Source organism: Bos indicus, chromosome 24, assembly GCF_029378745.1.
Source record: "Bos indicus isolate NIAB-ARS_2022 breed Sahiwal x Tharparkar chromosome 24, NIAB-ARS_B.indTharparkar_mat_pri_1.0, whole genome shotgun sequence".
NCBI classification, from domain to species: domain Eukaryota; kingdom Metazoa; phylum Chordata; class Mammalia; order Artiodactyla; family Bovidae; genus Bos; species Bos indicus.
In genome coordinates, this window is record NC_091783.1 from 41,717,606 (window position 1) to 41,740,938 (window position 23,333).

The 23,333-nt window shown below is 43.4% G+C and overlaps 1 protein-coding gene across 7 annotated transcripts in view; it reads left to right on the plus strand.

The window, feature by feature from the left end:
* LOC109578004 (BCL2/adenovirus E1B 19 kDa protein-interacting protein 3-like) overlaps positions 1–23,333 on the plus strand; it is a 53,067-nt gene that overhangs the window by 8,020 nt on the left and 21,714 nt on the right. For 4 of the 7 annotated variants that reach the window (XR_011563825.1, XR_011563826.1, XR_002183642.2 and 1 more), the window contains exon 2: positions 16,608–16,720. The exons of the other annotated variants lie outside the window; for them this stretch is intronic. The gene's annotated coding sequence lies outside the window, so the exon portion shown is untranslated. The remainder of the gene's footprint in view (positions 1–16,607; positions 16,721–23,333) is intronic. 7 annotated transcript variants of the gene reach the window in all.

Here is a 23,333-nt window from a genome sequence, read left to right on the forward strand (position 1 = left end):
TAAGAGGTACAAGCTACTATGTACAAAATAAATAAGCTATAAGGATATATTATACCACACAGAGAATAGCCAATATATTATGATAGCTATAAATGGAGTATAACCTTTAATAATTGAATCATTTTTAAGAAAAACAGGATATTGATTTACACCAAGTCTTGGAGTATGATTTACAATATGCAGCTTTGGAAATGCATACTAAATCATACGCTAAATATATTCAAATTTATGGTTACCACTATAATATTTAAATGTGATAAAAATAAGCTAACTTAAATTCTTTGTGGAATTAAGTGGGATTATTAAATTATAGGTACATTTAAATTCTGGAAGAATGAAACTTACCTGGAACCACACATACACACACAAATCTCCCTAGTATATCTCATAACTCTTCTTAACAAACTAATTCATCTACTTTTTGCTGGGGAAAGGTCTGGGAAATAACCATTCCACCATTATTAGGAGTAGGACTGTGTATTTCAGAGAGTTCTATTTTTCCTATCTTTGTAACCTAACAGAGATATAAACTCTGGAATTCTGCCTTTGTTTCTCTGACTTGAGAGTCTCAAGAAAGGATCCTTAGGTTGACATACAGGCTTTATTTTACTAAACAAATTTATAGAAATTTATTAGGAAAATTGTCTTTGATAAAGCAGCTATGATTCTGCTTTGAGGGATAAGCTGTTATGCCTTGAAAATGTGAGGAATAATGATAAAAACTGAAAGCTTTTTCCCAAAGGTTAGGAACAAGTTAAGGATACTTGGTTTTGCTACTTCTGCTCAATGATACATTGGAAATTTTATCCAGAAGAAATTAAAGAAGACTTAAGCAATATAAAGACATCCCATGTTTATGCATAAGAAGACTTAGTATTATTAAGGTGGCTATTGGACTGCAAGGAGATCCAACTAGCCCATCCTAAAGGAGATCAGTCCTGGGTGTTCATTGGAAGGACTGATGCTAAAGCTGAAACTCCAATACTTTGGCCACCTTATGCAGAGTTGACTCATTGGAAAAGACCCTGATGCTGGGAGGGATTGAGGGCAGGAGGAGAAGGGGACAACAGAGGATGAGATGGCTGGATGGCATCACTGACTCGATAGACATGAGTTTGGGTAAACTCTGGGAGTTGGTGATGGACAGGGAGGCCTGGCGTGCTGCGATTCATGGGGTCGCGAAGAATCGGACACGACTGAGCGACTGAATTGAACTGATACTCCATAAAGCAATCTACAGATTCCATGCAATTTGTGTCAAAATTTCTCCTACCTTTCTTTGCAGAAATGGAAAAGCTGGTTCTAAATTCATACATAATTGCAAGAGACACAGAATAGGCAAAACGTCTTGAAAAGTTGAAGGACTCACACATCTCAATTTCAGAACTTACTACAAATCTACCACAGTCAAGACCATGTGGTACCGACAAGGATAGACATAGGACCAATAAACTATAATCAGGAGTCCAGAAATAAACCTATATCTCTGTGACCAATCTGTTTTCAACAAGAGTGTCAAGATCATTCAATATGGAAATAATAGTTTATCAGCAAATGGTCCTAGAACAACTGGATAAACCGTATACAAAAGAATGAAGTTTGACACTTCTTACACCATCTACAAAAATTAATTCAAAATGGGTCAAAGACATGAATACAAAAGCTAAGACTATAAAACTCTTAGAAGAGAACATAGCAGTAAAATTTCATATTCTTGAATTTGGCAATAGATAGTTAAATTTGACACCAAAATCACAAACAACAAAAGAAAAAATACATTTAAGTTCATCAAGATTAATAACTTGTGTGCATCAAAAGTATCAATAAAGTGAAAGTGTGACCCACAAAATGGGAGAAAAATTTGCCGTTCATATACATAATAAGGACTTAGTGTCTGGAAGTAAAGAACTGCTATAACTTGAGGACAAAAAGACAAGCAATCTAGAAACAACAAAAAACAAGGGGTGAATAGATGTTTTATCAAAGAAGACATAAAATGTTGAATAAGTACATGAAAAAATGTCATCCAGAAAATCAAAATCACAAGATGCCATTTCACACACTATGGGATGGCTAAAATCAAATAATACCAAGTGTTGGTGAAGATATGGAAAATTTTAAACCCTTGGATTGTTGGTGAGAATGTGAAATGGAACAGTCACTATGGAAAACAATTTGGCAGTTCCTCAAGAAATTAAATGTAGCATTACCGTATGATGCAGCAATTCCAGTCCTAGGTATATTCCCCAAAGAATTGAAAGAGAAGTGGACATAAAAACTTGAACACAGAATGTTCATAGCAGCACTCTTCATTATAGCCAATAAATGGAAACAGCCCAAACATCCTTTGACAAGCAGTTTGGTACATCGACACAATGAAATGAAATGAAGCTATAAAAAGAAGCACTGTACATGGTATAGCACTGAACCTGGAAAACAGTGCTAAGTAAAAGAAACCAGACACAAAAGCTCACCCATTGTATGATTCTATTCATGTGAAATATACAGAAGAGGGCAATCTATAGAGACAGCAGGTTAGTGGTTGCCAGAGGCTGGAGGAAGGGGGAGTAGAGATGACTGCTTAATGGATATGGGGTTTCTTTTAGTGAGGTGAGAAGAATGTTCTGGAGCCAGTTAGTATTGATGGTCAAACAACATTGTGAGTACTAAAGTCCACTAATTTGTACACTTTAATGGTTAAGTGATGGATTTTATTGTATGTGAATCTTGCCTTAATTTTTTAAGTGTGATGAAACCTGGAAAACTGTAATTTGGGGGTATGCTAACTTTGATATCCAATAGTCATAAATAATAATTCTGAGTGTTTGGTTTTGTTTCAAAATTATTCACTATTTTTATATCTTTTAAATATTCCAGCACTGCTAGAACATATTACATTTTGTACCAAATGGTAAACCCTGAAGTTGGTTCTCTATATTTGTGTCAAAAATTAAAAACATGAACAGCAAAGAGGATTTCTTCAGTTTAGGACAGGACTAGGCAAACTACAGTCTGCTGCCTATTTTCATACAGCCCACCCCCCAAAAAATTTTTTACATGTCTTAAGATCATGGCATCTGGTCCCATCACTTCATGGGAAATAGATGGGGAAACAGTGGAAACAGTGACAGACTTTATTTTGAGGGGCTCCAAAATCACTGCAGATGGTGACTGCAGCCATGACATTAAAAGACGCTTGCTCCTTGGAAGAAAAGTTATGACCAACCTAGATAGCATATTGAAAAGCAGAGACATTACTTTGCCAACAAAGGTCCGTCTAGTCAAGGCTATGGTTTTTCCTGTGGTCATGTATGGATGTGAGAGTTGGACTGTGAAGAAGGCTGAGCGCCAAAGAATTGATGCTTTTGAACTGTGGTGTTGGAGAAGACCCTTGAGAGTCCCTTGGACTGCTAGGAGATCCAACCAGTCCATTCTAAAGGAGATCAGTCCTGGTTGTTCATTGTAAGGACTGATGCTAAAGCTGAAACTCCAATACTTTGGCCACCTCATGCAAAGAGTTGATTCATTGGAAAAGACGCTGATGCTGGGATGGATTGGGGACAGGAGGAGAAGGGGACAACAGAGGATGAAATGGCTGGATGGCATCGCCAACTTGATGGACATGAGTCTGAGTGAACTCCGGGAGTTGGTGATGGACAGGGAGGTCTGGCGTGCTGCGATTCATGGGGTCTCAAAGAGTCGGACACGACTGAGCAACTGAACTGAATTGAATTGAACTGATATTGTCACACATGTATCATCTGGTCGGGGGTGTTGGAAGTGGGAGTGGTGTGAATTGATGGTGGGGGTAGAAAGTATATTGGGAAACCTGTGTACCTTAATTTTGCTGTAAACCTAAAACTTCTCTTAAAAAAGCTGCACCGTGTTCTTGTAGAGCAGACCAAAAATTATATTGGTTATGTTTTCTTGTAGTGGCTGTATTGGTCTGCACCACAGAATACCACAAACTGGGGGACTTGAGCCATGGAAATTCATTTTCTTACGGATTTAGAGGCATAATGTCCAAGATCAGGTGTTCTCAGAGTTGGTTTCTGGTGAGGGTCTCTCCTCTGCTTACAGAAGGCCCCTTCTCTGTGTCCTCATGCAGCCTTCCCATTGAGCACACACATAAAGAAAGATGCTACAGCTGCCAAATTTGCATCTGCAAAACGTGGACTTAACATCCATCTCACAAAGTTAAGAGAATTAGATGAAATTATGTATGAAAGGGATTGGCAAAGTACCTTGAACAGAGTAAGTCCTCAATAAGTGGGCATTACAAATATTATCCCCTACAAGGAAACTCTTCAAAACATCTTTGTTTATGAATCTGAGATCTTAACAAGAACTAGATATAAAATTTTATTGATTTATAGTCACTTCAATTTTTTCTGCTTTCTGATTGGAAATGATTTATTTAAACACAGTAGTTAACACAGTTCATTTATTTCAAATTTGCTAATGGAGAAATAAGACATGTGACACTTCAGTAAACAAAGTCCTCAATAAGTGGGCATTACAAATATTATCCCCTACAAGGAAACTCTTCAAAACATCTTTGTTTATGAATCTGAGATCTTAACAAGAACTAGATATAAAATTTTATTGATTTATAGTCACTTCAATTTTTTCTGCTTTCTGATTGGAAATGATTTATTTAAACACAGTAGTTAACACAGTTCATTTATTTCAAATTTGCTAATGGAGAAATAAGACATGTGACACTTCAGTAAACAAATTAATTTCTTTTGATTGAAGTACAAAAATGAATCTAATTCTGCATTATCTAGACAGCTAAGGAGCTGTTCAATACATGTCACTTAGTCTTGCTCACCTAATTGCGTGGTCACAGCTGCATAAAACCTTTTTAAAATTCTATGCAAATCACAAGTTTAAAAGCATTGGTTATATGTATGCAGAAAGGCTACAAGAGAAAAAGGGCTTTGCTTTACTGTACCCCAAAGAAGGCTACCAGCTCTGAATATTTTACTTCAAAAGCTTCTTTCAAAATACTAAAGAAAAAAGAGTGAAAGTCAGAGGAGTGTTTTTTACTTGGAGTCTGCAGTCAAGGGCTACCCCTGCTGCCATAGCAACCGGACCGCTAGGTGGCTTTGCAAAGGAAGCATCTCACCAGACCAGCTGCCTGTGGCAGCTGCCCTCATTTGCATCTTTCTCAGTCAAGTTGCTTCCAAAATGTTTCTAGAACATTGATCTCAATTTCATGAAACCTCAGTTATAACCGCCTCTCTGTTCCTCTCTAGCACACAGCCAGTTCCGCTCAACAAAATTCAAACCTTGCTCAGCTCTCCCCTTCCCTTCCTGCCCTGGTAGAAGATAGTGATTTATCATGTGATGAACCAAAGATTGCCGGTGACCTAGGAGATGGCCCTCTTGCATCTTAAAATGGAATGATGGGCAGAGACCTGTTCAGAGTTTTCGTTTTGAGGCACTGCTCCCAGTTATTTTAACTAAGACTGGTACTTGGAGAATGGAAGTAGGAAGGAATAGTGGTTGGGGCCTTGCGCTGTAGTTATATACACCTATTTCCAAAGGTGCTCCCTGTCCCCTCCTCTCACCCCCGACCCCACCATGGGGAAAAAACTCTGAGGCAGAGATTTCTATACAGGAGTTTATCAGGGAGCACCACCTGTGCAGGACAGGGAAGCAGGTTGGGGCAGAAGGAGCAGTTCAGCCGCAGTTCACTTGCAGTAGGGGCTCAGCTGACCCTGCCAGGTGCTACGGAGCTGCTATGGCCCTTCAGGGTCAGCCACCCTCTGTCAGGAATTTAAGTGGGCAAAATCAGTGTGTCACTGAGACCTACAGCTCAAGGTCATTAGGATTGTAGGAACTCAGAGGTCCCACAGTTCTGCTGGCACCTGGAGAACAAACCACCTGGTGGTGCAGACGGTGCTGGGCTGTGAGTGTGCCAGCAAACAGAGAACGGCGCACTCAGATGGGGCTAGGTGTGCAGTACAGTGAGGACTCCTGTTCTTGCAGGTTGCTCCAGAAGCAACTCCAGACTTCTGTCCAGCACTTTGGAGCTTGATGCTGAAGTTGTAAAGAATTACTCAAAGGTGTTCTTCCAGAGAGGAAAGCCCTAGGGCCTGGGTGTTTCTATACCTACTTCCTGATCGGGAATTCCAGTTATTAATGGATAAAACTCTGCTTTTTGCGTGCCATTCACATTGGTCTTTTTAACATTGCTTTGAGCTTACTGTTTATTATACTGGGGATTTTTTTTCCAAAAATGAGTGCAATTTTCCCTAAATTCATGTATACAAAAACAAGGGAAGTTGCTTGCGGGCTGACTCAAATTGTTCTACTTAAAAACACTCTTAAAATATATATAGCAAAGTTATGCTAATACCATAGTTTTATTTTTCTTTTTTGTTTTTGAAAGTTCAAGACAAGTCCTTTATAAAGACCATAACAGTGAAGACTGGTGCGCTTCAAAAAAATCACTATAAATTCAATTTTTAATTGTATTTCACATACACAGACATAAAGTTTGGAGAAATACAACAATGAGAACTAAATTCTTCGGGTATTCACTACACTTCACACTGTTCACTGCCACTGTGCATTGTACAAAAGAAAATGGTTTCATAACTTAGTTGATTCAAAAGTAGATGCCAATGTTTCATGTTTTTGTTTAAAAAAGTAATTTTATATAATTAAAAATTTTATACAAAAAACACAGGTTGCTGGGTAGCTTTTGATGCATCAAGTTGGTTCAGGCCCCACTTGAAGGCTGCTAATTACTGGGATAGTTTTCCATTGCAGCCAAACAAATTCTCACAAACTCAGGACCAGGTCCTCTTCTTGAATTCACTTCTCATCTCTTATCTGGCTTGTTCAGTTGTAGGATTGAGGTTCCTTGCTGACTGGTGGCCAGGTGTTACTCAGTCCCAGAGGGCAGTCTAATCCCTGTACATTGTCCTCTTCATCTTCAAGGACAGCAAATGGTGTTGAATCTTCTGCTGCTTTTCTTTCTAACGTCCTCTTCTGCTACCAGCTGATGAAAACTCACTGAGGGCTCTTGTTAGGTTAAGTCTACCCAGATAATGTGAAATGCCGGGCTGGATGAAACACAAGCTGGAATCAAGATTGCCAGGAAAAATATTAATAACCTCAGATATGCAGTTAACACTACCTTTATAGCAGAAAGTGAAGAACTGAAGAGCTGCTTCATGAAAATGAAAGAGGAGAGTGAAAAAATTGGCTTAAAACTCAACATTCAGAAAACTAAGATCATGGCATCCAGTCCCATCACTTCATGGCAAATAGATGGGGAAACAATGGAAACAGTGACAGGCTTTATTTTCTTCCTCTCTAAAATCACTGCAGGTGCTGACTGCAGCCATGAAATTAAAAGACACTTGCTCCTTGGAAGAAAAGCTATGACCAACCTAGACAGCATATTAAAAAGCAGAGACATTACTTTGCCAACAAAGGTCCATCTAGTCAAAACAATGGTTTTCCCATTAGTCACGTAAGGATGCGAGAGTTGGGCTATAAAGAAGGCTGGACACCAAAGAATTGATGCTTTCAAATTGTGGTGCTGGAGAAGACTCTTCAGAGTTCCTTGGACTTGCAAGGAGATCAAACCAGTCAATCCTAAAGGAAATCAACCCTGAATATTCATTGGAAGGGCTGATGCTGAAGCTGAAACTCCAATATTTTGGTCACCTGATGCAAAGAACTAACTCATTGGAATAGACACTGATGCTGGGAAAGATTGAAGGTGGGAGGAGAAGGGGTAGAGGATGAGATGGTTGGATGGCATCACCAACTCGATGGACATGAGTTTGAGCAAGCTCTGGGAGTTGGTGATGGACAGGGAAGCCTGGCATGCTGCAGTCCATGGGGTCACAAAGAGTCGGACACAACTGAGCGACTGAACTAAACTGAACCCAGATAATCTCCCTCCATTAAGTACAGTTATCAACCTTAATTACACCCACAAGATCACGTCTACCAGGAAACGTAAGGTAGTCATGACAGTAAAACCAGGAATGGAAGGTCCTGGGGCCATCTTGGGACTCTGCCCCTCAGGCCCATGTAAAGGACTGAGCAGAATGTTGGAGTTACATGTGCTGTCTCCCACCCACTGGCTTCCTTTTTGATGCTTGGGGACCAAATAAAAGCAATTTTTCCTTGATTCCTGGAGGGACTGATTATGAATCTATCTACATAGGTCCAAGAAACTTTGCTTAGTGAGCAGACCCTGTATTTGTGGGGGGTTATCAGATCCTCCTGCAGACAAATGTGAGGATATGGCAGTCAGGGCCTTTGAAATGAAGACCCCCACCCCACCTATCAACCTGCAGGACATCATCTGCTGAGTGAACACTGAACACCAGTGGGTAGAGGCACTTGTACCAAACCTTGACCAGTTGTTGGTGCCAAATGGAAGGGAAATCTGCCTCTGCAGCACTTCCTCCCCAGTGCTCTTCCTGATAGGGAGTCCCTATGACTTTGTGGGAATGGGGAAGTACACTCACATAACACATCGGTTCCTCCCAGATACTCAAGTGCAGATGCAGCAGCAGCACAGCGACTTGGCCCAGACACCATGCAGCCGAGTTTGTGTTAGCTTCCCCTTCCCTATGAGGTCCCTGCCCAAACCTCATCAGTTGAATTCAAGTGCCCTTCTCCCTCCAGGGCCAGGTATGATGGTCATGTGGGTGCCTGTATGCAACACAGCCAGGACAGGATGAGGCACTCCCCACACTCCCACTGAAGTTCCCCAGCATGTTAGACGGTTGTACTTGATGACACCCATCCCATCTCTAATCATTGCTTTCCTTAAAGCAGCTGAGGGCTGGGGGGATCAGAGGAGAGCTGCTGTGGGCTGGTAAGCAACCACATTTATTTTCAGTTTCAAGTGGCTCCTGTTCAGAGTCAAGCTTCCTTTGATTTCAGCTCACCCCAAATTCTATGTCCTCGTTGCTGGCACCATTTATGTTTGCTCTGGGAACCCTTTGACTTGGCAGCCAAGCCCCATTGCCTTCTGGCTGGGTTTATAGGGCCTGATATCCTCCCTTCCTTCCCTGCCTGGAGGAGAGTGGGCAGTGGCCAGTGCACCAGTTGGAAGGCTTCTTCAGTTCTTGCCTCTCAGCCTCTAAACATTCATACGCCCCACCAGTCACTACCTTGCAAGAGCATTCACGTCCCAATCCCAGAAAGTCTTCATATCCCAACCCTCGGAACTTTGTTCCTCTTCCAGAAAGCCATGAGAATCCTGTCTTCTCTTCAAAACTGTCAAGATCTGTGGAGGGTCTGAGATTTTACCCCGCTGACAAGCCAACAAGTTAGCGTGTAACTGTACAACATTGTACTTACAGGTGACAATACTGTATCGTACACTTAAAAACTACTGAGTGTACATCTCATGTTGTGTTCCTACCACAATAAAATAAAAACTGTAAAGAACCCAAAGAAAAGAAGGAAGAGGAGGAGGAGGATGAGACAAAAAAAAAAAAAAATCCTTCCCAAGGTCTCTATCCTCTTCATTTTTTAATCAGGGAAATAGAGGCATGATGGTTATGAAGGTGGGCTCTAGAGACACACCTCCTGGGTTTGGATCCTAGGTTTTTTCATCTTGTCTAGCTGTGTGACCTTGGTTACTTAACTAAGTTAAGTAACCAAGTTACTTAACAGCTCTGACTCCATTTCCCCAGCTATAAAATGGGGATAATAGTATTTTATAGGGCTGCTATGAAGATTAAAGATGTCAACCCATGTAAAGACACTTAGACCCTGGCAATCAATAAATTATTACTGCATGAGATGCTGAATAAATTGTTAAAACAATGACCCATACAGAATGTGTAAACTAATTAATCTTTGTTCCTAAAGGAACAGAACATTTGTACAAGACTTTTTCTCTCATTTATTTTCATCTACTGACCAAATGGCAGTTATGGTGGTTGTCCATGTTCTTCTTTACAAGAAGGAATGGGCTTGGATTGATTGATGCCTGCTGTGTGCTCAGCACAGTGTCAACAGTTTTACATAAATTGATTGTTTTATCCTGTTCTCACAACAAGGCAGCAAACTGGGCATTTTGCCCCCGTTTTTCCTAAGAATGAAATTTGGCCCAAGGTTGAGTACTTTGTTCCAAATCACAGCGCCCAGCAGGTCTGGATATGAATTCAGGTCTGTCTGATGGCAGCACACAGTGTATTGATGCAGGTGTCCACAGCTGCTCTGGAGGCAGCCACCTCATTTCCTGGAGCCACGGGAGAGAACAGAGATCGTTATATATAGTTGAAGGGGTGCAGTGCTAGGAAGGGGTGCAGTGCCAGTTGAAGGAGTTACTCATCAATTGTCCCAGACTTCGTGGGTGTTTGTCTAGGTGTAATACTCCAGGTGGCCATGTTTTTGCTTTGATCGTTAACTGACCTGTCCTACAAGAAAGTAAATTAGAAAAAAATAAATGTGTTGGGACTTGAAGGATAAATTAATATAGATGCCTCAGAAAAAATGGGATAGGGCAATTAAGTTTGTAACTTGGGGACACATAATGACCAAAAAAGGCACTATCGCTAGTGCTGAACTTTATTCAAATGTTGACTAAACTACCATTTAGTGAAACCCACCTGTTCTCAAAAAGATAGGTCACAGAAAGATGAACTCCCCAGGTCGGTAAGTGCCCAATATGATACTGGAGATCAGTGGAGCACGAACTCCAGAAAGAATGAAGAGATGGAGTCAAAGCAAAAACAACACCCACTTATGGATGTGACTGGTGATGGAAGTAAAATCCAATGCTGTAAAGACCAAATTGCATAGGAACCTGGAATGTTAGGTCCATGAATCAAGGCAAATTGGAAGTGGTCAAACAGGAGATAGCAAGAGTGAGCATCGACATTCTAGGAATCCGTGAACTAAAATGGACTGGAATGGGTGAATTTAACTAAGACCATTATATCTACTACTGTGGGCAGGAATCCCTTAGAAGAAATGGAATAGCCATCATGGTCAACAAAAGAGTTTGAAATGTAGTACTTCGGTACAATCTCAAAAACGACAGAATGCACTCTGTTTCCAAGGCAAATCATTCAATGTCACAGTAATCCAAGTCTATGCCCCAACCAGTAATGCTCAAGAAGCTGAAGTTGACCAGTTCTATGAAGACCTACAAGGCCTTCTAGAACTAACACCAAAAAAAAAAAAAAAAGATGTCTTTTTCATTATAGGGGACTGGAATGCAAAAGTAGGAAGTCAAGAAAAACCTGAAGTAACCGGCAAATTTGCCCTTGAAGTACAGAATGAAGCAGGGCAAAGGTTAACAGAGTTTTCCCAAGAGAATGCACTGGTCATAGCAAACACCCTCTTCCAACAACACAAGACTCTACACATGGACATCACTAAATGGTCAATACCAAAATCAGATTGATTATATTCTTTGCAGCCAAAGATAGAGAAGCTCTATACAGTCAGCAAAAACAAGACCAGGAGCTGACTGTGACTCAGATCATGAACTCCTTATTTCCAAATTTTGACTTAAATTGAAAAAAGTAGGGAAAACCACTAAACCACTCAGGTATGACCTAAATCAAATCCCTTACTACTATACAGTGAAAGAGACAAGTAGATTCAAGGGATTAGATCTGATAGGCAGAGTGCCTGAAGAACTATGGACGGAGATTCATGACGTTGTACAGGAGGCAGGGATCAAGACCATCCCCAAGAAAAAGAAATGTAAAAAGGCAAAATGGTTTTCTGATGAGGCCTTACAAACAGCTATGAACTGGGATAACCCAGAGGGATGGTATGGGGAGGGAGGTGGGAGAGGGGTTCAGGATGGGGAACACGTGTACACCCATGGTGGATTCATGCTGATGTATGGCAAAACCAATACAGTGTTGTAAAGTAACTAGCCTCCAATTAAATAAATTCATATTTTTAAAAAACAGCTATGAACAGAGAAGTGAAAGGCAAAGGAGAAAAGGAAAGATATACCTATTTGAATGCAGAGTTCCAAAGAATAGCAAGGAGAGATAAGAAAGCTTTCTTCAGTGATCAATGCAAAGAAATAGAGGAAAACAATAGAATGAGAAAGACCTAGAGATCTCTGCAAGAAAATTAGAGATACCAAGGGAACATTTCATGCAAAGATGGGCTCAATAAAGGACAGAAATGGTATGGACCTAACAGAAGCAGAAGATATTAAGAAGAGATGGCAAGAATACACAGAAGAACTATACAAAAAAGAGCTTCACGACCCAGATAATCACGATGGTGTGATCACTGACCTAGAGCCAGACATCCTGGAATGTGAAGTCAAGTGGGACTTAGGAAGCATCACTATGAACAAAGCTAGTGGAGATGATGGAATTCCAGTTGAGCTATTTCAAACCCTAAAAGATGATGCTGTGAAAGTGCTGCACTCAATATGCCAGCAAATTTGGAAAACTCAGCAGTGGCCACAGGACTGGAAAAGGTCAGTTTTCATTCCAATCCCAAAGAAAGGCAATACCAAAGAATGCTCAAACTATCGCACAATTGCATTCATCTCACATGCTAGCAAAGTAATGCTCAAAATTCTCCAAGTCAGGCTTTAGCAGTACATGAACTGTGAACTTCCGGATGTTCAAGCTGGATTTAGAAAAGGCAGAGGAACCAGAGATGAAATTGCCAATATCCGCTGGATCATGGAAAAAGCAAGAGAGTTCCAAACAAAAATCTACTTCTGCTTTATTGACTATGCCAAAGCCTTTGACTGTGTGGTTCACAACAAACTGTGGAAAATTCTTCAAGAGATGGGAATACCAGACCACCTGACCTGCATCCTGAGAAATCTGTATGCAGGTCAAGAAGCAACAGTTAGAACTGGACATGGATGAATAGACTGGTTCCAAATCGGGAAAGGACTATGTCAAGGCTGTATATTGTCACCCTGCTTATTTAACTTGTATGCAGAGTACATCATGAGAAATGCTGGACTGGATGAAGCACAAGCTGGAATCCAGATTGCTGGGAGAAATATCAATATTTCTCAGATATGCAGATGACACCACTCTTATGGCAGAAAGTGAAGAACTAAAGAGCCTCTTGATGAAAGGGAAAAAGGAGAGTGAAAAAGTTGACTTAAAACTCAACATTCAGAAAACGAAGATCATGGCATCTGGTCCCATCACTTCATGGGAAATAGATGGGAAAACAGTGGAAACAGTGACAGACTTTATTTTTGGGGGCTTCCAAATCACTGCAGATGGTGACTGCATCATGAAATTAAAAGACACTTGCTCCTTGGAGAAAAAGTTATGACCAATCTAGACAGCTTATTAAAAAGCAGAGAGATTACTTTACCAACAGAGGTCTGTCTAGTCAAAGCTCTGTTTTTTCCAGTAGTCATATATGGATGTGAGAGTTGGACCATAAAGAAAGCTGAGCGCCGAAGAATTGATGCTTTTGAACTGTGGTGTAGGAGAAGACTCTTGAGAGTCCCTTAGACAGCAAGGAGATCCAACCAGTCCATCCTAAAGGAAATCAGTCCTGAAGGACTGATGCTGAAGCTGAAACTCCAATACTTTGGCCACCTGATGTGAAGAACTGACTCACCGGAAAAGATCCTGATGCTGGGAAAGACTGAAGGTGAGAGGAGAAGGGGACGACAGAGGATGAGATGGTTGGATGGCATTACCAACTCAAATGGACATGAGTTTGATTAAATTCCATGAGTTGGTAATGGACAGGGAGACCTGGTGTGCTGCAGTCCATGGGGTCGCAAAGAGTCGGAGACGACTTAGGGACTGAACTTAACTGAACTGAACCTATTCTCTGCCATTTGGGACATATAATGGAGGTTTTATGGAGACACTGTTTTAAATGTTCAGTAATAAAAGCAACCATCCACAGTTAGAAAAGTAAATCAAAAGAAAAAGTCTTCTTTTGCTGTAGAACTATCTGTTATACTAAGGGATTCTGGATATATTTCATTTATTAGCTTCTGTAACTTTTACACGCTATTTTCACTTTGTGGTAAGGGAAAAATGGGATAAGAACAAGATGATCTTTCCATTTTGTCCTAAAAGAGAAAACAGGAAGAATGAGCACTGCCTTCTTTTGGTTACACAATACAGTAATCTTACATTGTTAACAGTGAACATCTGGCAGAATGTGTTGTCATCACCAAATGAGCAGAGACAACTTACCTGGCCTGAGTCAAGTTCTAGACTTCTTCCTCATAATATCTTTCTCCTGCAAAGTAATCACAGGGGTTCCAAACTCAGATCTGTCTTTTAATCATAGAGATACAGTGCTGGTGGGTTGTTTAAGTTCTTTTGCAGACAGCTGACAGCGCTGATCATATTTAATCATTCTAAAGCATTCAGAGCGGATGAAAATGAAAGAGACTCAGAGAATTTTGTGTTTAGTCTTTAGAGCCAATTTCACAATTGCCCCAGGGCCAAGAACTTGAGAGAGAGGCTGGGCTTCCTTAGATGAAGAATGCTGTGGCCGGAGGAGGCGAGGCGGGATGGGGCCCATGTCCCCCTGCATGGCTTCATCTACACCAAGCAAGGGAGGAAGAATAGGAGGTCTGGGCTCAAAATTGGCACATTCTGGGAGTGTCCTATGTTCTAGGGAAACTGTGCTACATTTAGAAGGAAGCCTTGAGAAGTTTACCAGTAAGTCCTGTCTGGGCCGGCCTCTCTGCATTAGCTGCAGGAATACCATGGTCACCAGTGGGATATGATATGTGTTGCATTAACAATGGTCCTGAAGAAAAGACTCAGTGAGTAGGTGGAGGGTATATATATATATATATATTTTTTAATTGAAGTATAGTTGATTTACATGTTGTGAACATGGTAAGGTGTACAGCAAAGTGATTCAGTTATATATATGTTGCTGTTTAGTTACTAAGTCTTGTCTGACCGTGTGGACCGTAGCCTGCTGGGCTTCTCTGTCCATGGGATTTCCCAGGTAAGAACACTGGAATGGGTTGCCATTTCCTTCTCCAGGGGATCTTCCGGACCCAAGGATTGAACCTGGGTCTCCTGCTTGGCAGACAGATTCTTTGCTACTGAGCCACCTGGGAAGTCCTATATATATATAAATTCAGGTTATGTATATATTCAGTTTTATGTATATGTTCTTTTTCGGATTCTTTTCCAGTATGGTTTATTACAAGATATTGAGACTAGTTCCCTTTGCTATGCAGTAGGTCCTTGTTCATCTTATTTTATATTTAGTAGTATATATCTGTTATTTCCAAACTCCTGGTTCATCCCTCCCACCTTCCCCTTTGTAATCATAAGTTTGTTTTCTATGTCTGTGCGTCTTGTTTCTGTTTTGTAAATAAGTTCATTTGTATCATTTTTTAGATTCCATATAAAAGTGGTATCATATGATATTTATCTTACTGTTTAAGTAATCTTAAACATAAGATTTGGAGAAGGCAATGGCACCCTACTCCAGTACTCTTGCCTGGAAAATCCCATGGATGGAGGAGCCTGGTAGGCTGCAGTCCATGGGGTCGCTAGGAGTCAGACACGACTGAGCGATTTCACTTTGACTTTTCACTTTCATGCGTTGGAGGAGGAAATGACAACCCACTCCAGTGTTCTTGCCTGGAGAATCCCATGGACAGAGGAGCCTGGTGGGCTGCCGTCTATGGGGTCGCACAGAGTTGGACACAACTGAAGCGACTTAGCAGCAGCAGCAAACATAAGATTACTTATGGTAATCTCTAGGTCCATCCATGTTGCTGCGAATGGATGACATTATTCCATTCTTTCTATGACTGAGTAATATTCCTTTTTATGAATATACCACATCTTATCATCCATTCATATGTTAGTGGGCACTTAGGTTGTTTCCATGTCTTGGCAATTGTAAATAATGCTACTGTGAACATTGGGGTGCATGGATCTTTCCAAATTAGAGTTTTCATCTTTTCCAGATATGTGTCCAGGAGTGGGATTGCTGGATCATATGGCATCTCTATTTTAAATTTTTAAAGGAAATCCCATACGGTTCTCTATAGTGGCTGCACCAATTAACATTCCCACCAAGAGCGTAGGAGCGTTCCCTCTTCTCCATACCCTCTCTAGCATTTGTTAGTTTTAGACTTTTTTTGGTAAACTTTTTAATGATGGCTATTCTGACTGGTGTGAGATGAGTCAGTCAGTCAGTCCAGTTTAGTTGCTCAGTCGTGTCCGACTCTGCAACCCCATGGACTACAGCATACCAGGCTTCTCTGACCATCACCAACTCCCAGAGCTTGCTCATACTCATGTCCATTGAGTCAGTGATGCCATCCAACCATCTGATCCTCTGTCATCCCCTTCTGCTCCCACCTTCAGTCTTTTCCACGGAGATGAGTAGAAAGTACATATCTTTAAGAAGAGACTGGGATTTGAAGACGAAAGATGTTTGGAAAGGAAATATCCCCTTAGATTGTGTGTGGATCCAGAGAGGAAAAGTTCATCTGGGAAGCAGGAAACAGAATGTAAAACCCAGATGAGAATTTTAGGGATATTTGGAATAAAAAGGTATTTGGCAGCTTCCATGGTTTAACCACCTCTTTTGCAGGAGATCTGATTCAAAGGCTGTTTGCAATTACTGTGTTTTTTTGTTGTATGACATGATAGCAAGAGAAGATGGAAATAATTAGAACTTAATTTGGATGCCAGAGTTCCAGATTTCAGATTGGAACGTCATGCCTGTCCTTCAGTATGAACACCTGGAAGAGTGCATAAGAGGGGTAAGTAAGAAATGTTGAAAGCCGTGTGTGGGAGGAGACGTTTTTCTAACTAGGCTGATGCCAAATGAGAAACAGAAGCACCCACGTTGTAGAAGTCAGAGCTCCCTACTTCGTGTCAAAGTGGCTGCTGAGATCTCCACATTTCATCATGTGTCCATTTTCTTATCTCTTTTGGATGGCATTGTGTTCAGAGGGATAAAGATAAGCACTGGATTTAATATTTCCTTCTTTCTTGGGGGAAATAACATGAGACCGGACAACCCGGATCGCCATTGGCCTACTTCTGTATCATTTGTCATGGCGCCATTCTGACCCGCCCCTTCATTCCTTTAAGAACAGATTTTGACCAGCAGGAGACCCAGGACAGACACCTGAGGAAATCCCTGGGGGAAAAGGACTTTTCCCCTCCCTCCCTCCCACAAGTTGTTATGATGATTCATCCGTGAGCTCTTTGAGTTGATGGTTCTAGAAGCACTGGCATGCTTGCCCTCCCTTTTCAATGTTGAAATCAACTTAAAAGGATGCACTCCAATAGGGGACGAGAGATTGCACTGCACAGAGTATAAAGGTTAGAGTTGCAGTTCCACAGGAATTTGGTGTGTTTCTAAATTAATGCTCTGCATCTTTGAGAGACTGACCTGTGTTTCCTTAGCTGTTCAGTGGCTTTCCAGGGCCCTGTGCTCCCTAGCGCCTGCTGTGGGTGTCTTCTGGCCGGGGCCTCTGAGCCAGATCCACAGAGGGAGGGGGGCTCCCCAGTAATGATGCGAGTGGGGAGGCTCAGCACTCCAGCAGCCTCACCAGTCTTCAATTTCTTAAAAATAAGTGCAAATGGATTTTGTTTGTAAAAGTAAAAGTCTCGCGTTTTTCGTGGCCTGGTGACTCGTCCCTCCCTAGACAAAAGGGAGCAAGGATTCCCTTGGTTTTCAGCAGCCATTATCTGCCACCTTTATTCTGAAAATGATCTTTCCACCTGTCCTTTCGTTTACTCAGTCCTGAGAACTGTAGAATGGGCTCCCGTTTACAACATGAGGGAGGAAAGGAACACCGTGTAGATGAACTGAACACTTGCCCAAGCCCTTCCACTCCTCGGGATCAGTTTTGTTCGCTTGCCCCATCAAGTGTTCCATTCAGGAGCAGGTCTCCACAAGGAGACTGGTCCCTCCCTGCCGGCCGGTCCACCTACCCTGACAGCTTTCCTGCTTCACCCCGTGCTACCCCTCCACCTGAGTGGGGCTCCCATAGCTCCTCTGAGAGGCACAGTCTGCCCACAGGTGTGAAAGACTGAGACTCACCCAACTCAGACTCTGACTAGCTGCCCTGCTCCTGTTTCCTAGAGGCTGGCAAAAGACAAGACTCTGGGGTCAAAGACCATGGACTTTGGTGCTGACAGCCCAGCACACAACATCCCCCCTTTGCATGAGTTCCGTTTGCCCCCGTGTAGCACAGAGATGACACCAGCACGTGCAGGAGAGGGACCGGAGTCGAGTGCCCTGCACGTGACCAGGCAGCAAGCAGTTCCTGCCCCCTTGCAGTGACCTGCTTCATTCAGGGGACAGATCCGCCTGTCAGGCGCCCTCAGCAGAAGCTTGCCGGGTGTCCAGGGCCCACGACGGGCTGCCTGTCCCAGCCGGGCCTGAGGACGTCATTATGCCGGCTTCCCTCCAGAATGACGTCATGCTAAAGCCTGCAGCACCAAGTGCTGGAAGCCCGGCTGGCTCATGAAGCCCCACGGCATGTTGAGTTCTTACTGAAGGAAGATGGGACGGTAGGACGTCCATCTGTCTCCCTATGTTTAAACAGAAGCACTCCAAACCCCGCCCCCTCAACCCTGCCCTGGTTTCAGTTCCCACCAGACTGTTACATAAACCCTCAGTTCCTGTTCAATGGTAATACTAAAACAGAAACAGCACTTCCTCTCCAATGTGATGGAGAATTCAGCATGAGAAAAGGAAGATATGTACAATATAAAACTCGACCCCAGTATTCCTGAAACTAGACTTCTTGGTTGTGTTCACAGCTGGGGTTGCTCTCCATCCTACCCCCTCTTCCCTTCTGGCCTTAGCGCCCCAAGGGACAGGTGGAAGCCTGCCCACATGCCTTCCCCTGGAGCCCGGGTGCTTCTTGCTAGGTGATTAAGTGGCCTACTCCATGTTCTGTGGCTACAGCCTTTACCTTCTCACACTGATTCTCAATCCAGCAGCTGGAGGGGTCCTTGCTGAAAAAGGATGAAAAGTCAGATCCTATCACTTTCTGCTCAAAACCTCCCACTAACTCTGAACACAGCCAGACGAAAAGGACCAGCCTGGTTCCACACAGCCTGCCTCTCTGATCTGACCCTGACCCCCTCCTCACTGCCTCCACTCCCACTCCCATCACTCTGGCTTCCTGGACCCACCGCCCAGGGCCCTCGAGCTACTGCTGCTCTGCCTGGTACTCCCTGACCCCAGATGCCAAAGGGTTCCCCTCTGCTTCCTTTCAGGCCACCCTGACCCCAGCCCCCTGCTGCATGTTCATCTGTGGCACTTGTCACCATTAGACACGCAACAGACATTTCCTTCCCTCCTCCCTCTGTTCCAGGAGCCCAGGACACTGCAGCCACACAGCGACTCCCAGTGACTATTGTTAGAGCCATTAACTCAGCAGTGCTTTGTGAACTTAATTGAAGTTAAGCATCTTTTAAACTTCACTGAATATCTTCTCATTATGCCAAACTCTCCTCTAATTATTACCATTGGGAATATATTTCACAGAATTGTATGTACCTACACACCTTTTAAAAATTGCTACCTTTTCATGGACTTTTCATCGTTGCATCTGCGCGTACCTCTCTGGTGCCCAGTCTATATATGACTTTCTCACCCTCCTTTGTTCACCCTGTTTCTCTGCTTTTTCTGGTGATTTGTCTTTCTTCAAACAGCAGAGGTTCAAATAAGCCATCAAATATGGAGGCTTTCCCTGCAGACCTGGGGTCAGAGTCAGTTTTTGTCATCATTTTCCCTCGGTATCTCTCAAGGTTCCCTCTGCCTCCTCTTGTCTTCCGTTCCCAGAGGTTGCATGTTTCTGTTGGTTTTGAGTTGGCAGGACGGGGAACATAGGTCATGTGGGCAGCTTACGATTTCTTTTCCCAAAGGTCACAGAACTCCACCCACGTGCCTCTTCCACTGTTACCATCACTTTCGTCGACCTTCCTTCTCCCTCCTCTCCCCACAGATGATGGGAGGCAGGACTCTTAAAAGAAAAACCTGCTTCAGGTTTACAAAAAACAAGAGCTAATAGCTACTGCACGTTGAGTCCTGACCATGTGGCAAGCTTTCTGCACACACGCATCTTGTCTCCGCCACACACCATGGGCTTGGTCCCAAGGCCACCTCTGGCTGGGCAGGCTGAGCGCCTTGTCTGAGGGACCTGAGTACTGGGTGGAGGAACAATTTTTTTTCTTCCTTTCAAGAGTAAAAATTTTGCTTTTGAAGAACTTCATATGGACATTTTAAAGAGAGTCCCATACGAAAGCAAAAACGTCACCCTCTTCTCATCCCAGGAATAAATTTAAAAGGCAAAATATTTCTTTTTAAAACAGCATTTGAATGTTTGGCACTAGCATTCAAAATCTAAGAAAGGGGGGGAAAAGCATTTTTATATTTTAGGTTTCTTTGGTTGGGGTTCTTCCCCATGGGGTCGTGATAATAATATTTCATCTTTCAACTCGTATTACCAAAACAGTCAAAATCAGGGGAAAAGTACCACCTAGCAGTTTTTGGAACCAAAGAAGTCCTTAACGTCTTCCTTCCAGGCATCCCAGGATCTCAGCTTGCGAGAAAACTGGCTGACATGTTCCTTCTGTAGTTGACTATTCATAAGGAATAATCACAAATGCTGTAAAGTCAATGACGTGGACAGTTATTCTTCCACTTTACTGTTTGGATGTTTCTTTGGCATTGCTAAGCTCATGGTCTGCTCTGTGCCTTGTTTTAGTTTTTGGAACCATCCTAACATTCTTTAGGGCTCTTGCTGATGGTGGAGATGCCTGGGGGCCTGGTGTTACTAAACCCTGGTCCATCCACCCTGTGACTCTGGGCAGGGAAGCTGATGGCAGCTGCCTGAGAAACCCTGTGTTGAGACTGGCTGTGTTTGGTACTTGTCCTCGAAGGAAAGTGCTTTTCCTAGTCCCTAGGGTTTTGGTCTCGGGGGACCCCACTGCGTCTGGTTCCGGTTGACCATTGGGAAAGCTCCTCAGACATGGTCCCAGGAGGGTCAGATGGGCTCACCCATGAGCCTAGTGGTGAGACTCACAGGCCATGTAGGACCTGCCTCCCTCTACCCTCCACTCAGCCCAGGACTTAGCTTTCTAACATCCCAACAGGCCCCTGAGGACAGCAGGTGTACCGGCTCCTGCCCTGGTGCCTGGGCTCTCCACCAGAGCAAGGCCTCAAGGCTCCTTTCCTGGGAATCAAGCTGGCTGGAGCCTGAACTGACTGTGACACATCCTTCTCCCTTAACCAACCCTTCCCAGATGTGGCTGCACCTCTGGCTCTTGGAAAGCATAGGCTGCCCTGTCTTCTCCCTCTGCCCTTCCAGTTTGTCCAGAACATTCATCCCAGGCCTCTGAATCTCGGCTCCTCTTCGCCACATTGTCTGCTGGCATCTGGGGCCATGAGGGCCTAGTGACCACAGTGGCAGGTGCTGCTATTGGGGAACCCGCTTGCCTTGCACGTGAGCACCAGCAGCAGCTGCTACTTCCTGTGTGAAAGCTCAGCCCCGAGGAGACTCTCCACCAAGTCAGAGAATCCAGCCAGGGGACTTTTCTAGCTGTGAGCTCATCTGCACAACAAAGATGACTAGACCAGGGGCGCCTGGACCCCTCCCAGCCCAGTAATGGGTTCTGCCCCGGCTCTCGCTGAGAATTCATCTGTGGGCCCCGCAGGAGGACTGTCCCACAGAAGAGACTCCACCAGAACCAACAGAGTTTCACACTCAAGTCTTTGATATCCTGTGCTCACAATTTTGTCAATGTTGAGTACACCCTATATTACTGTGTTTTTTCTTTGAATCAGCTCAGCTTTTCACTTTTAATATTTCTCTGTTGTCTCAAACTCTGTCATTTCCATGATTGATGATCTGAGGTGCTAGTTATATCTTTTCAAATACACACTAACTAAACACCTAATTCTGAGAACTGGAGTCCACCTGTGTCAATATAATGTTGTTCAGCTGCTCAGTTGTGTCCAACTCTGCGACCCCGTGGACTACAGCACACCAGGCTTCCCTGTCCTTCACAATCTCCCAGAGTTTACTCAAACTCATGTTCATTGAGTCAGTGATACCATCTAACCATCTCATCCTCTGTCGTCCCATTTCCCTTCTGCCTTCAATCTTCCCCAGCATCAAGGTCTTCCAATGAGTCAGCCCTTTGCATCAGGTGGCCAAAGTATTGGAGCTTCAGCATCAGTCCTTCCAATGAATATTCAGGGTTGATTTCCTTTAGGATTGACTGGTTTGATCTCCTTGCAGTCCAAGGGTCTCTCAAGAGTCTTCTCCAGCACCAAAATTTGAAAGCATCAGTTCTTTGGTGTCCAGCCTTCTTTATGGCCCAACTCTCACATCCTTATGTGACTACTGGGAAACCCATAGCATTGACTATAGAGACCTTTGTTTAGACTGGGGGCTTAAACAACAAGCATTTATTCTCACAGTTCTGGAGGCTAGAGTCCACAAGCAGGTTGCTGGCAGATCTGTATCTGCTGAGGATCCTCTTCCTGGTTTGCAGATGGCAATCTACTCGTAGTGCCCCGAACATGGTGCGGGGACATCTTTGTCTTTTCTAATAAGAGCACCAGTCCCATTCGTGGGGACTCCATCCTCATGACAAAATCAAAGGCCCCACCTCCAAATACCATCACTCCAGGGAGTAGGCTCCCATTTGTGAATGTGGGGGGATAGAAACATTCAGTTGGTAGTCAGCACTTACAGTGGCTGGGATCTATTTCAGCACATCTACCCTCATTACTCGTTTAACTCTCAAATCTGCTGTGAATGGGAGGTACTGCTTTCTGCGATTTAGAGCTGAGGAAACTGAGGCTCCACAAGGTCTGCCAACTTGCCAAGGTTGCACCACCGGTGAGCGGCAGGCCCTGGCGCCCTTGCCGCCCGCCCATGTTGATAACGTTCCCGAGTTGGATTCATGACATGAAAACACGACACTGGTGCAACCCCACTGTCCTCACAGCTTCTTTGCTCATTTTCTCATCAGGACACTCTCAGCTCCCCACAGCCAAGAGGCAAGACAGGAGCTATTTTTAGCAACACTCTGTCCATTCAGGTTCTCCTGGGGTTGGAGGAGCAAAGAGGAGGGCGCAGAGGGATGAGGAGAGACTGAAGGGGAGGGGCGTGAATGCCACTGGACTCACAGATTCAGAAAGTGGCCTGGTGCTGCCAAGAGGCGGGGCGGGTGGGTGAGGGGGAGAGGGTATCGAAGGTCAGACTTCTAGTTATAGATGAGTCCTGAGGATGGAAACGCGGCCTGTGATTACAGCTAACAGTAGTATGCTATATGTTTGGAAGTTACTAAGAGAATGGATCTTTCAGAGTCCTCATCACAAGAAGAAAGATGTGTGAT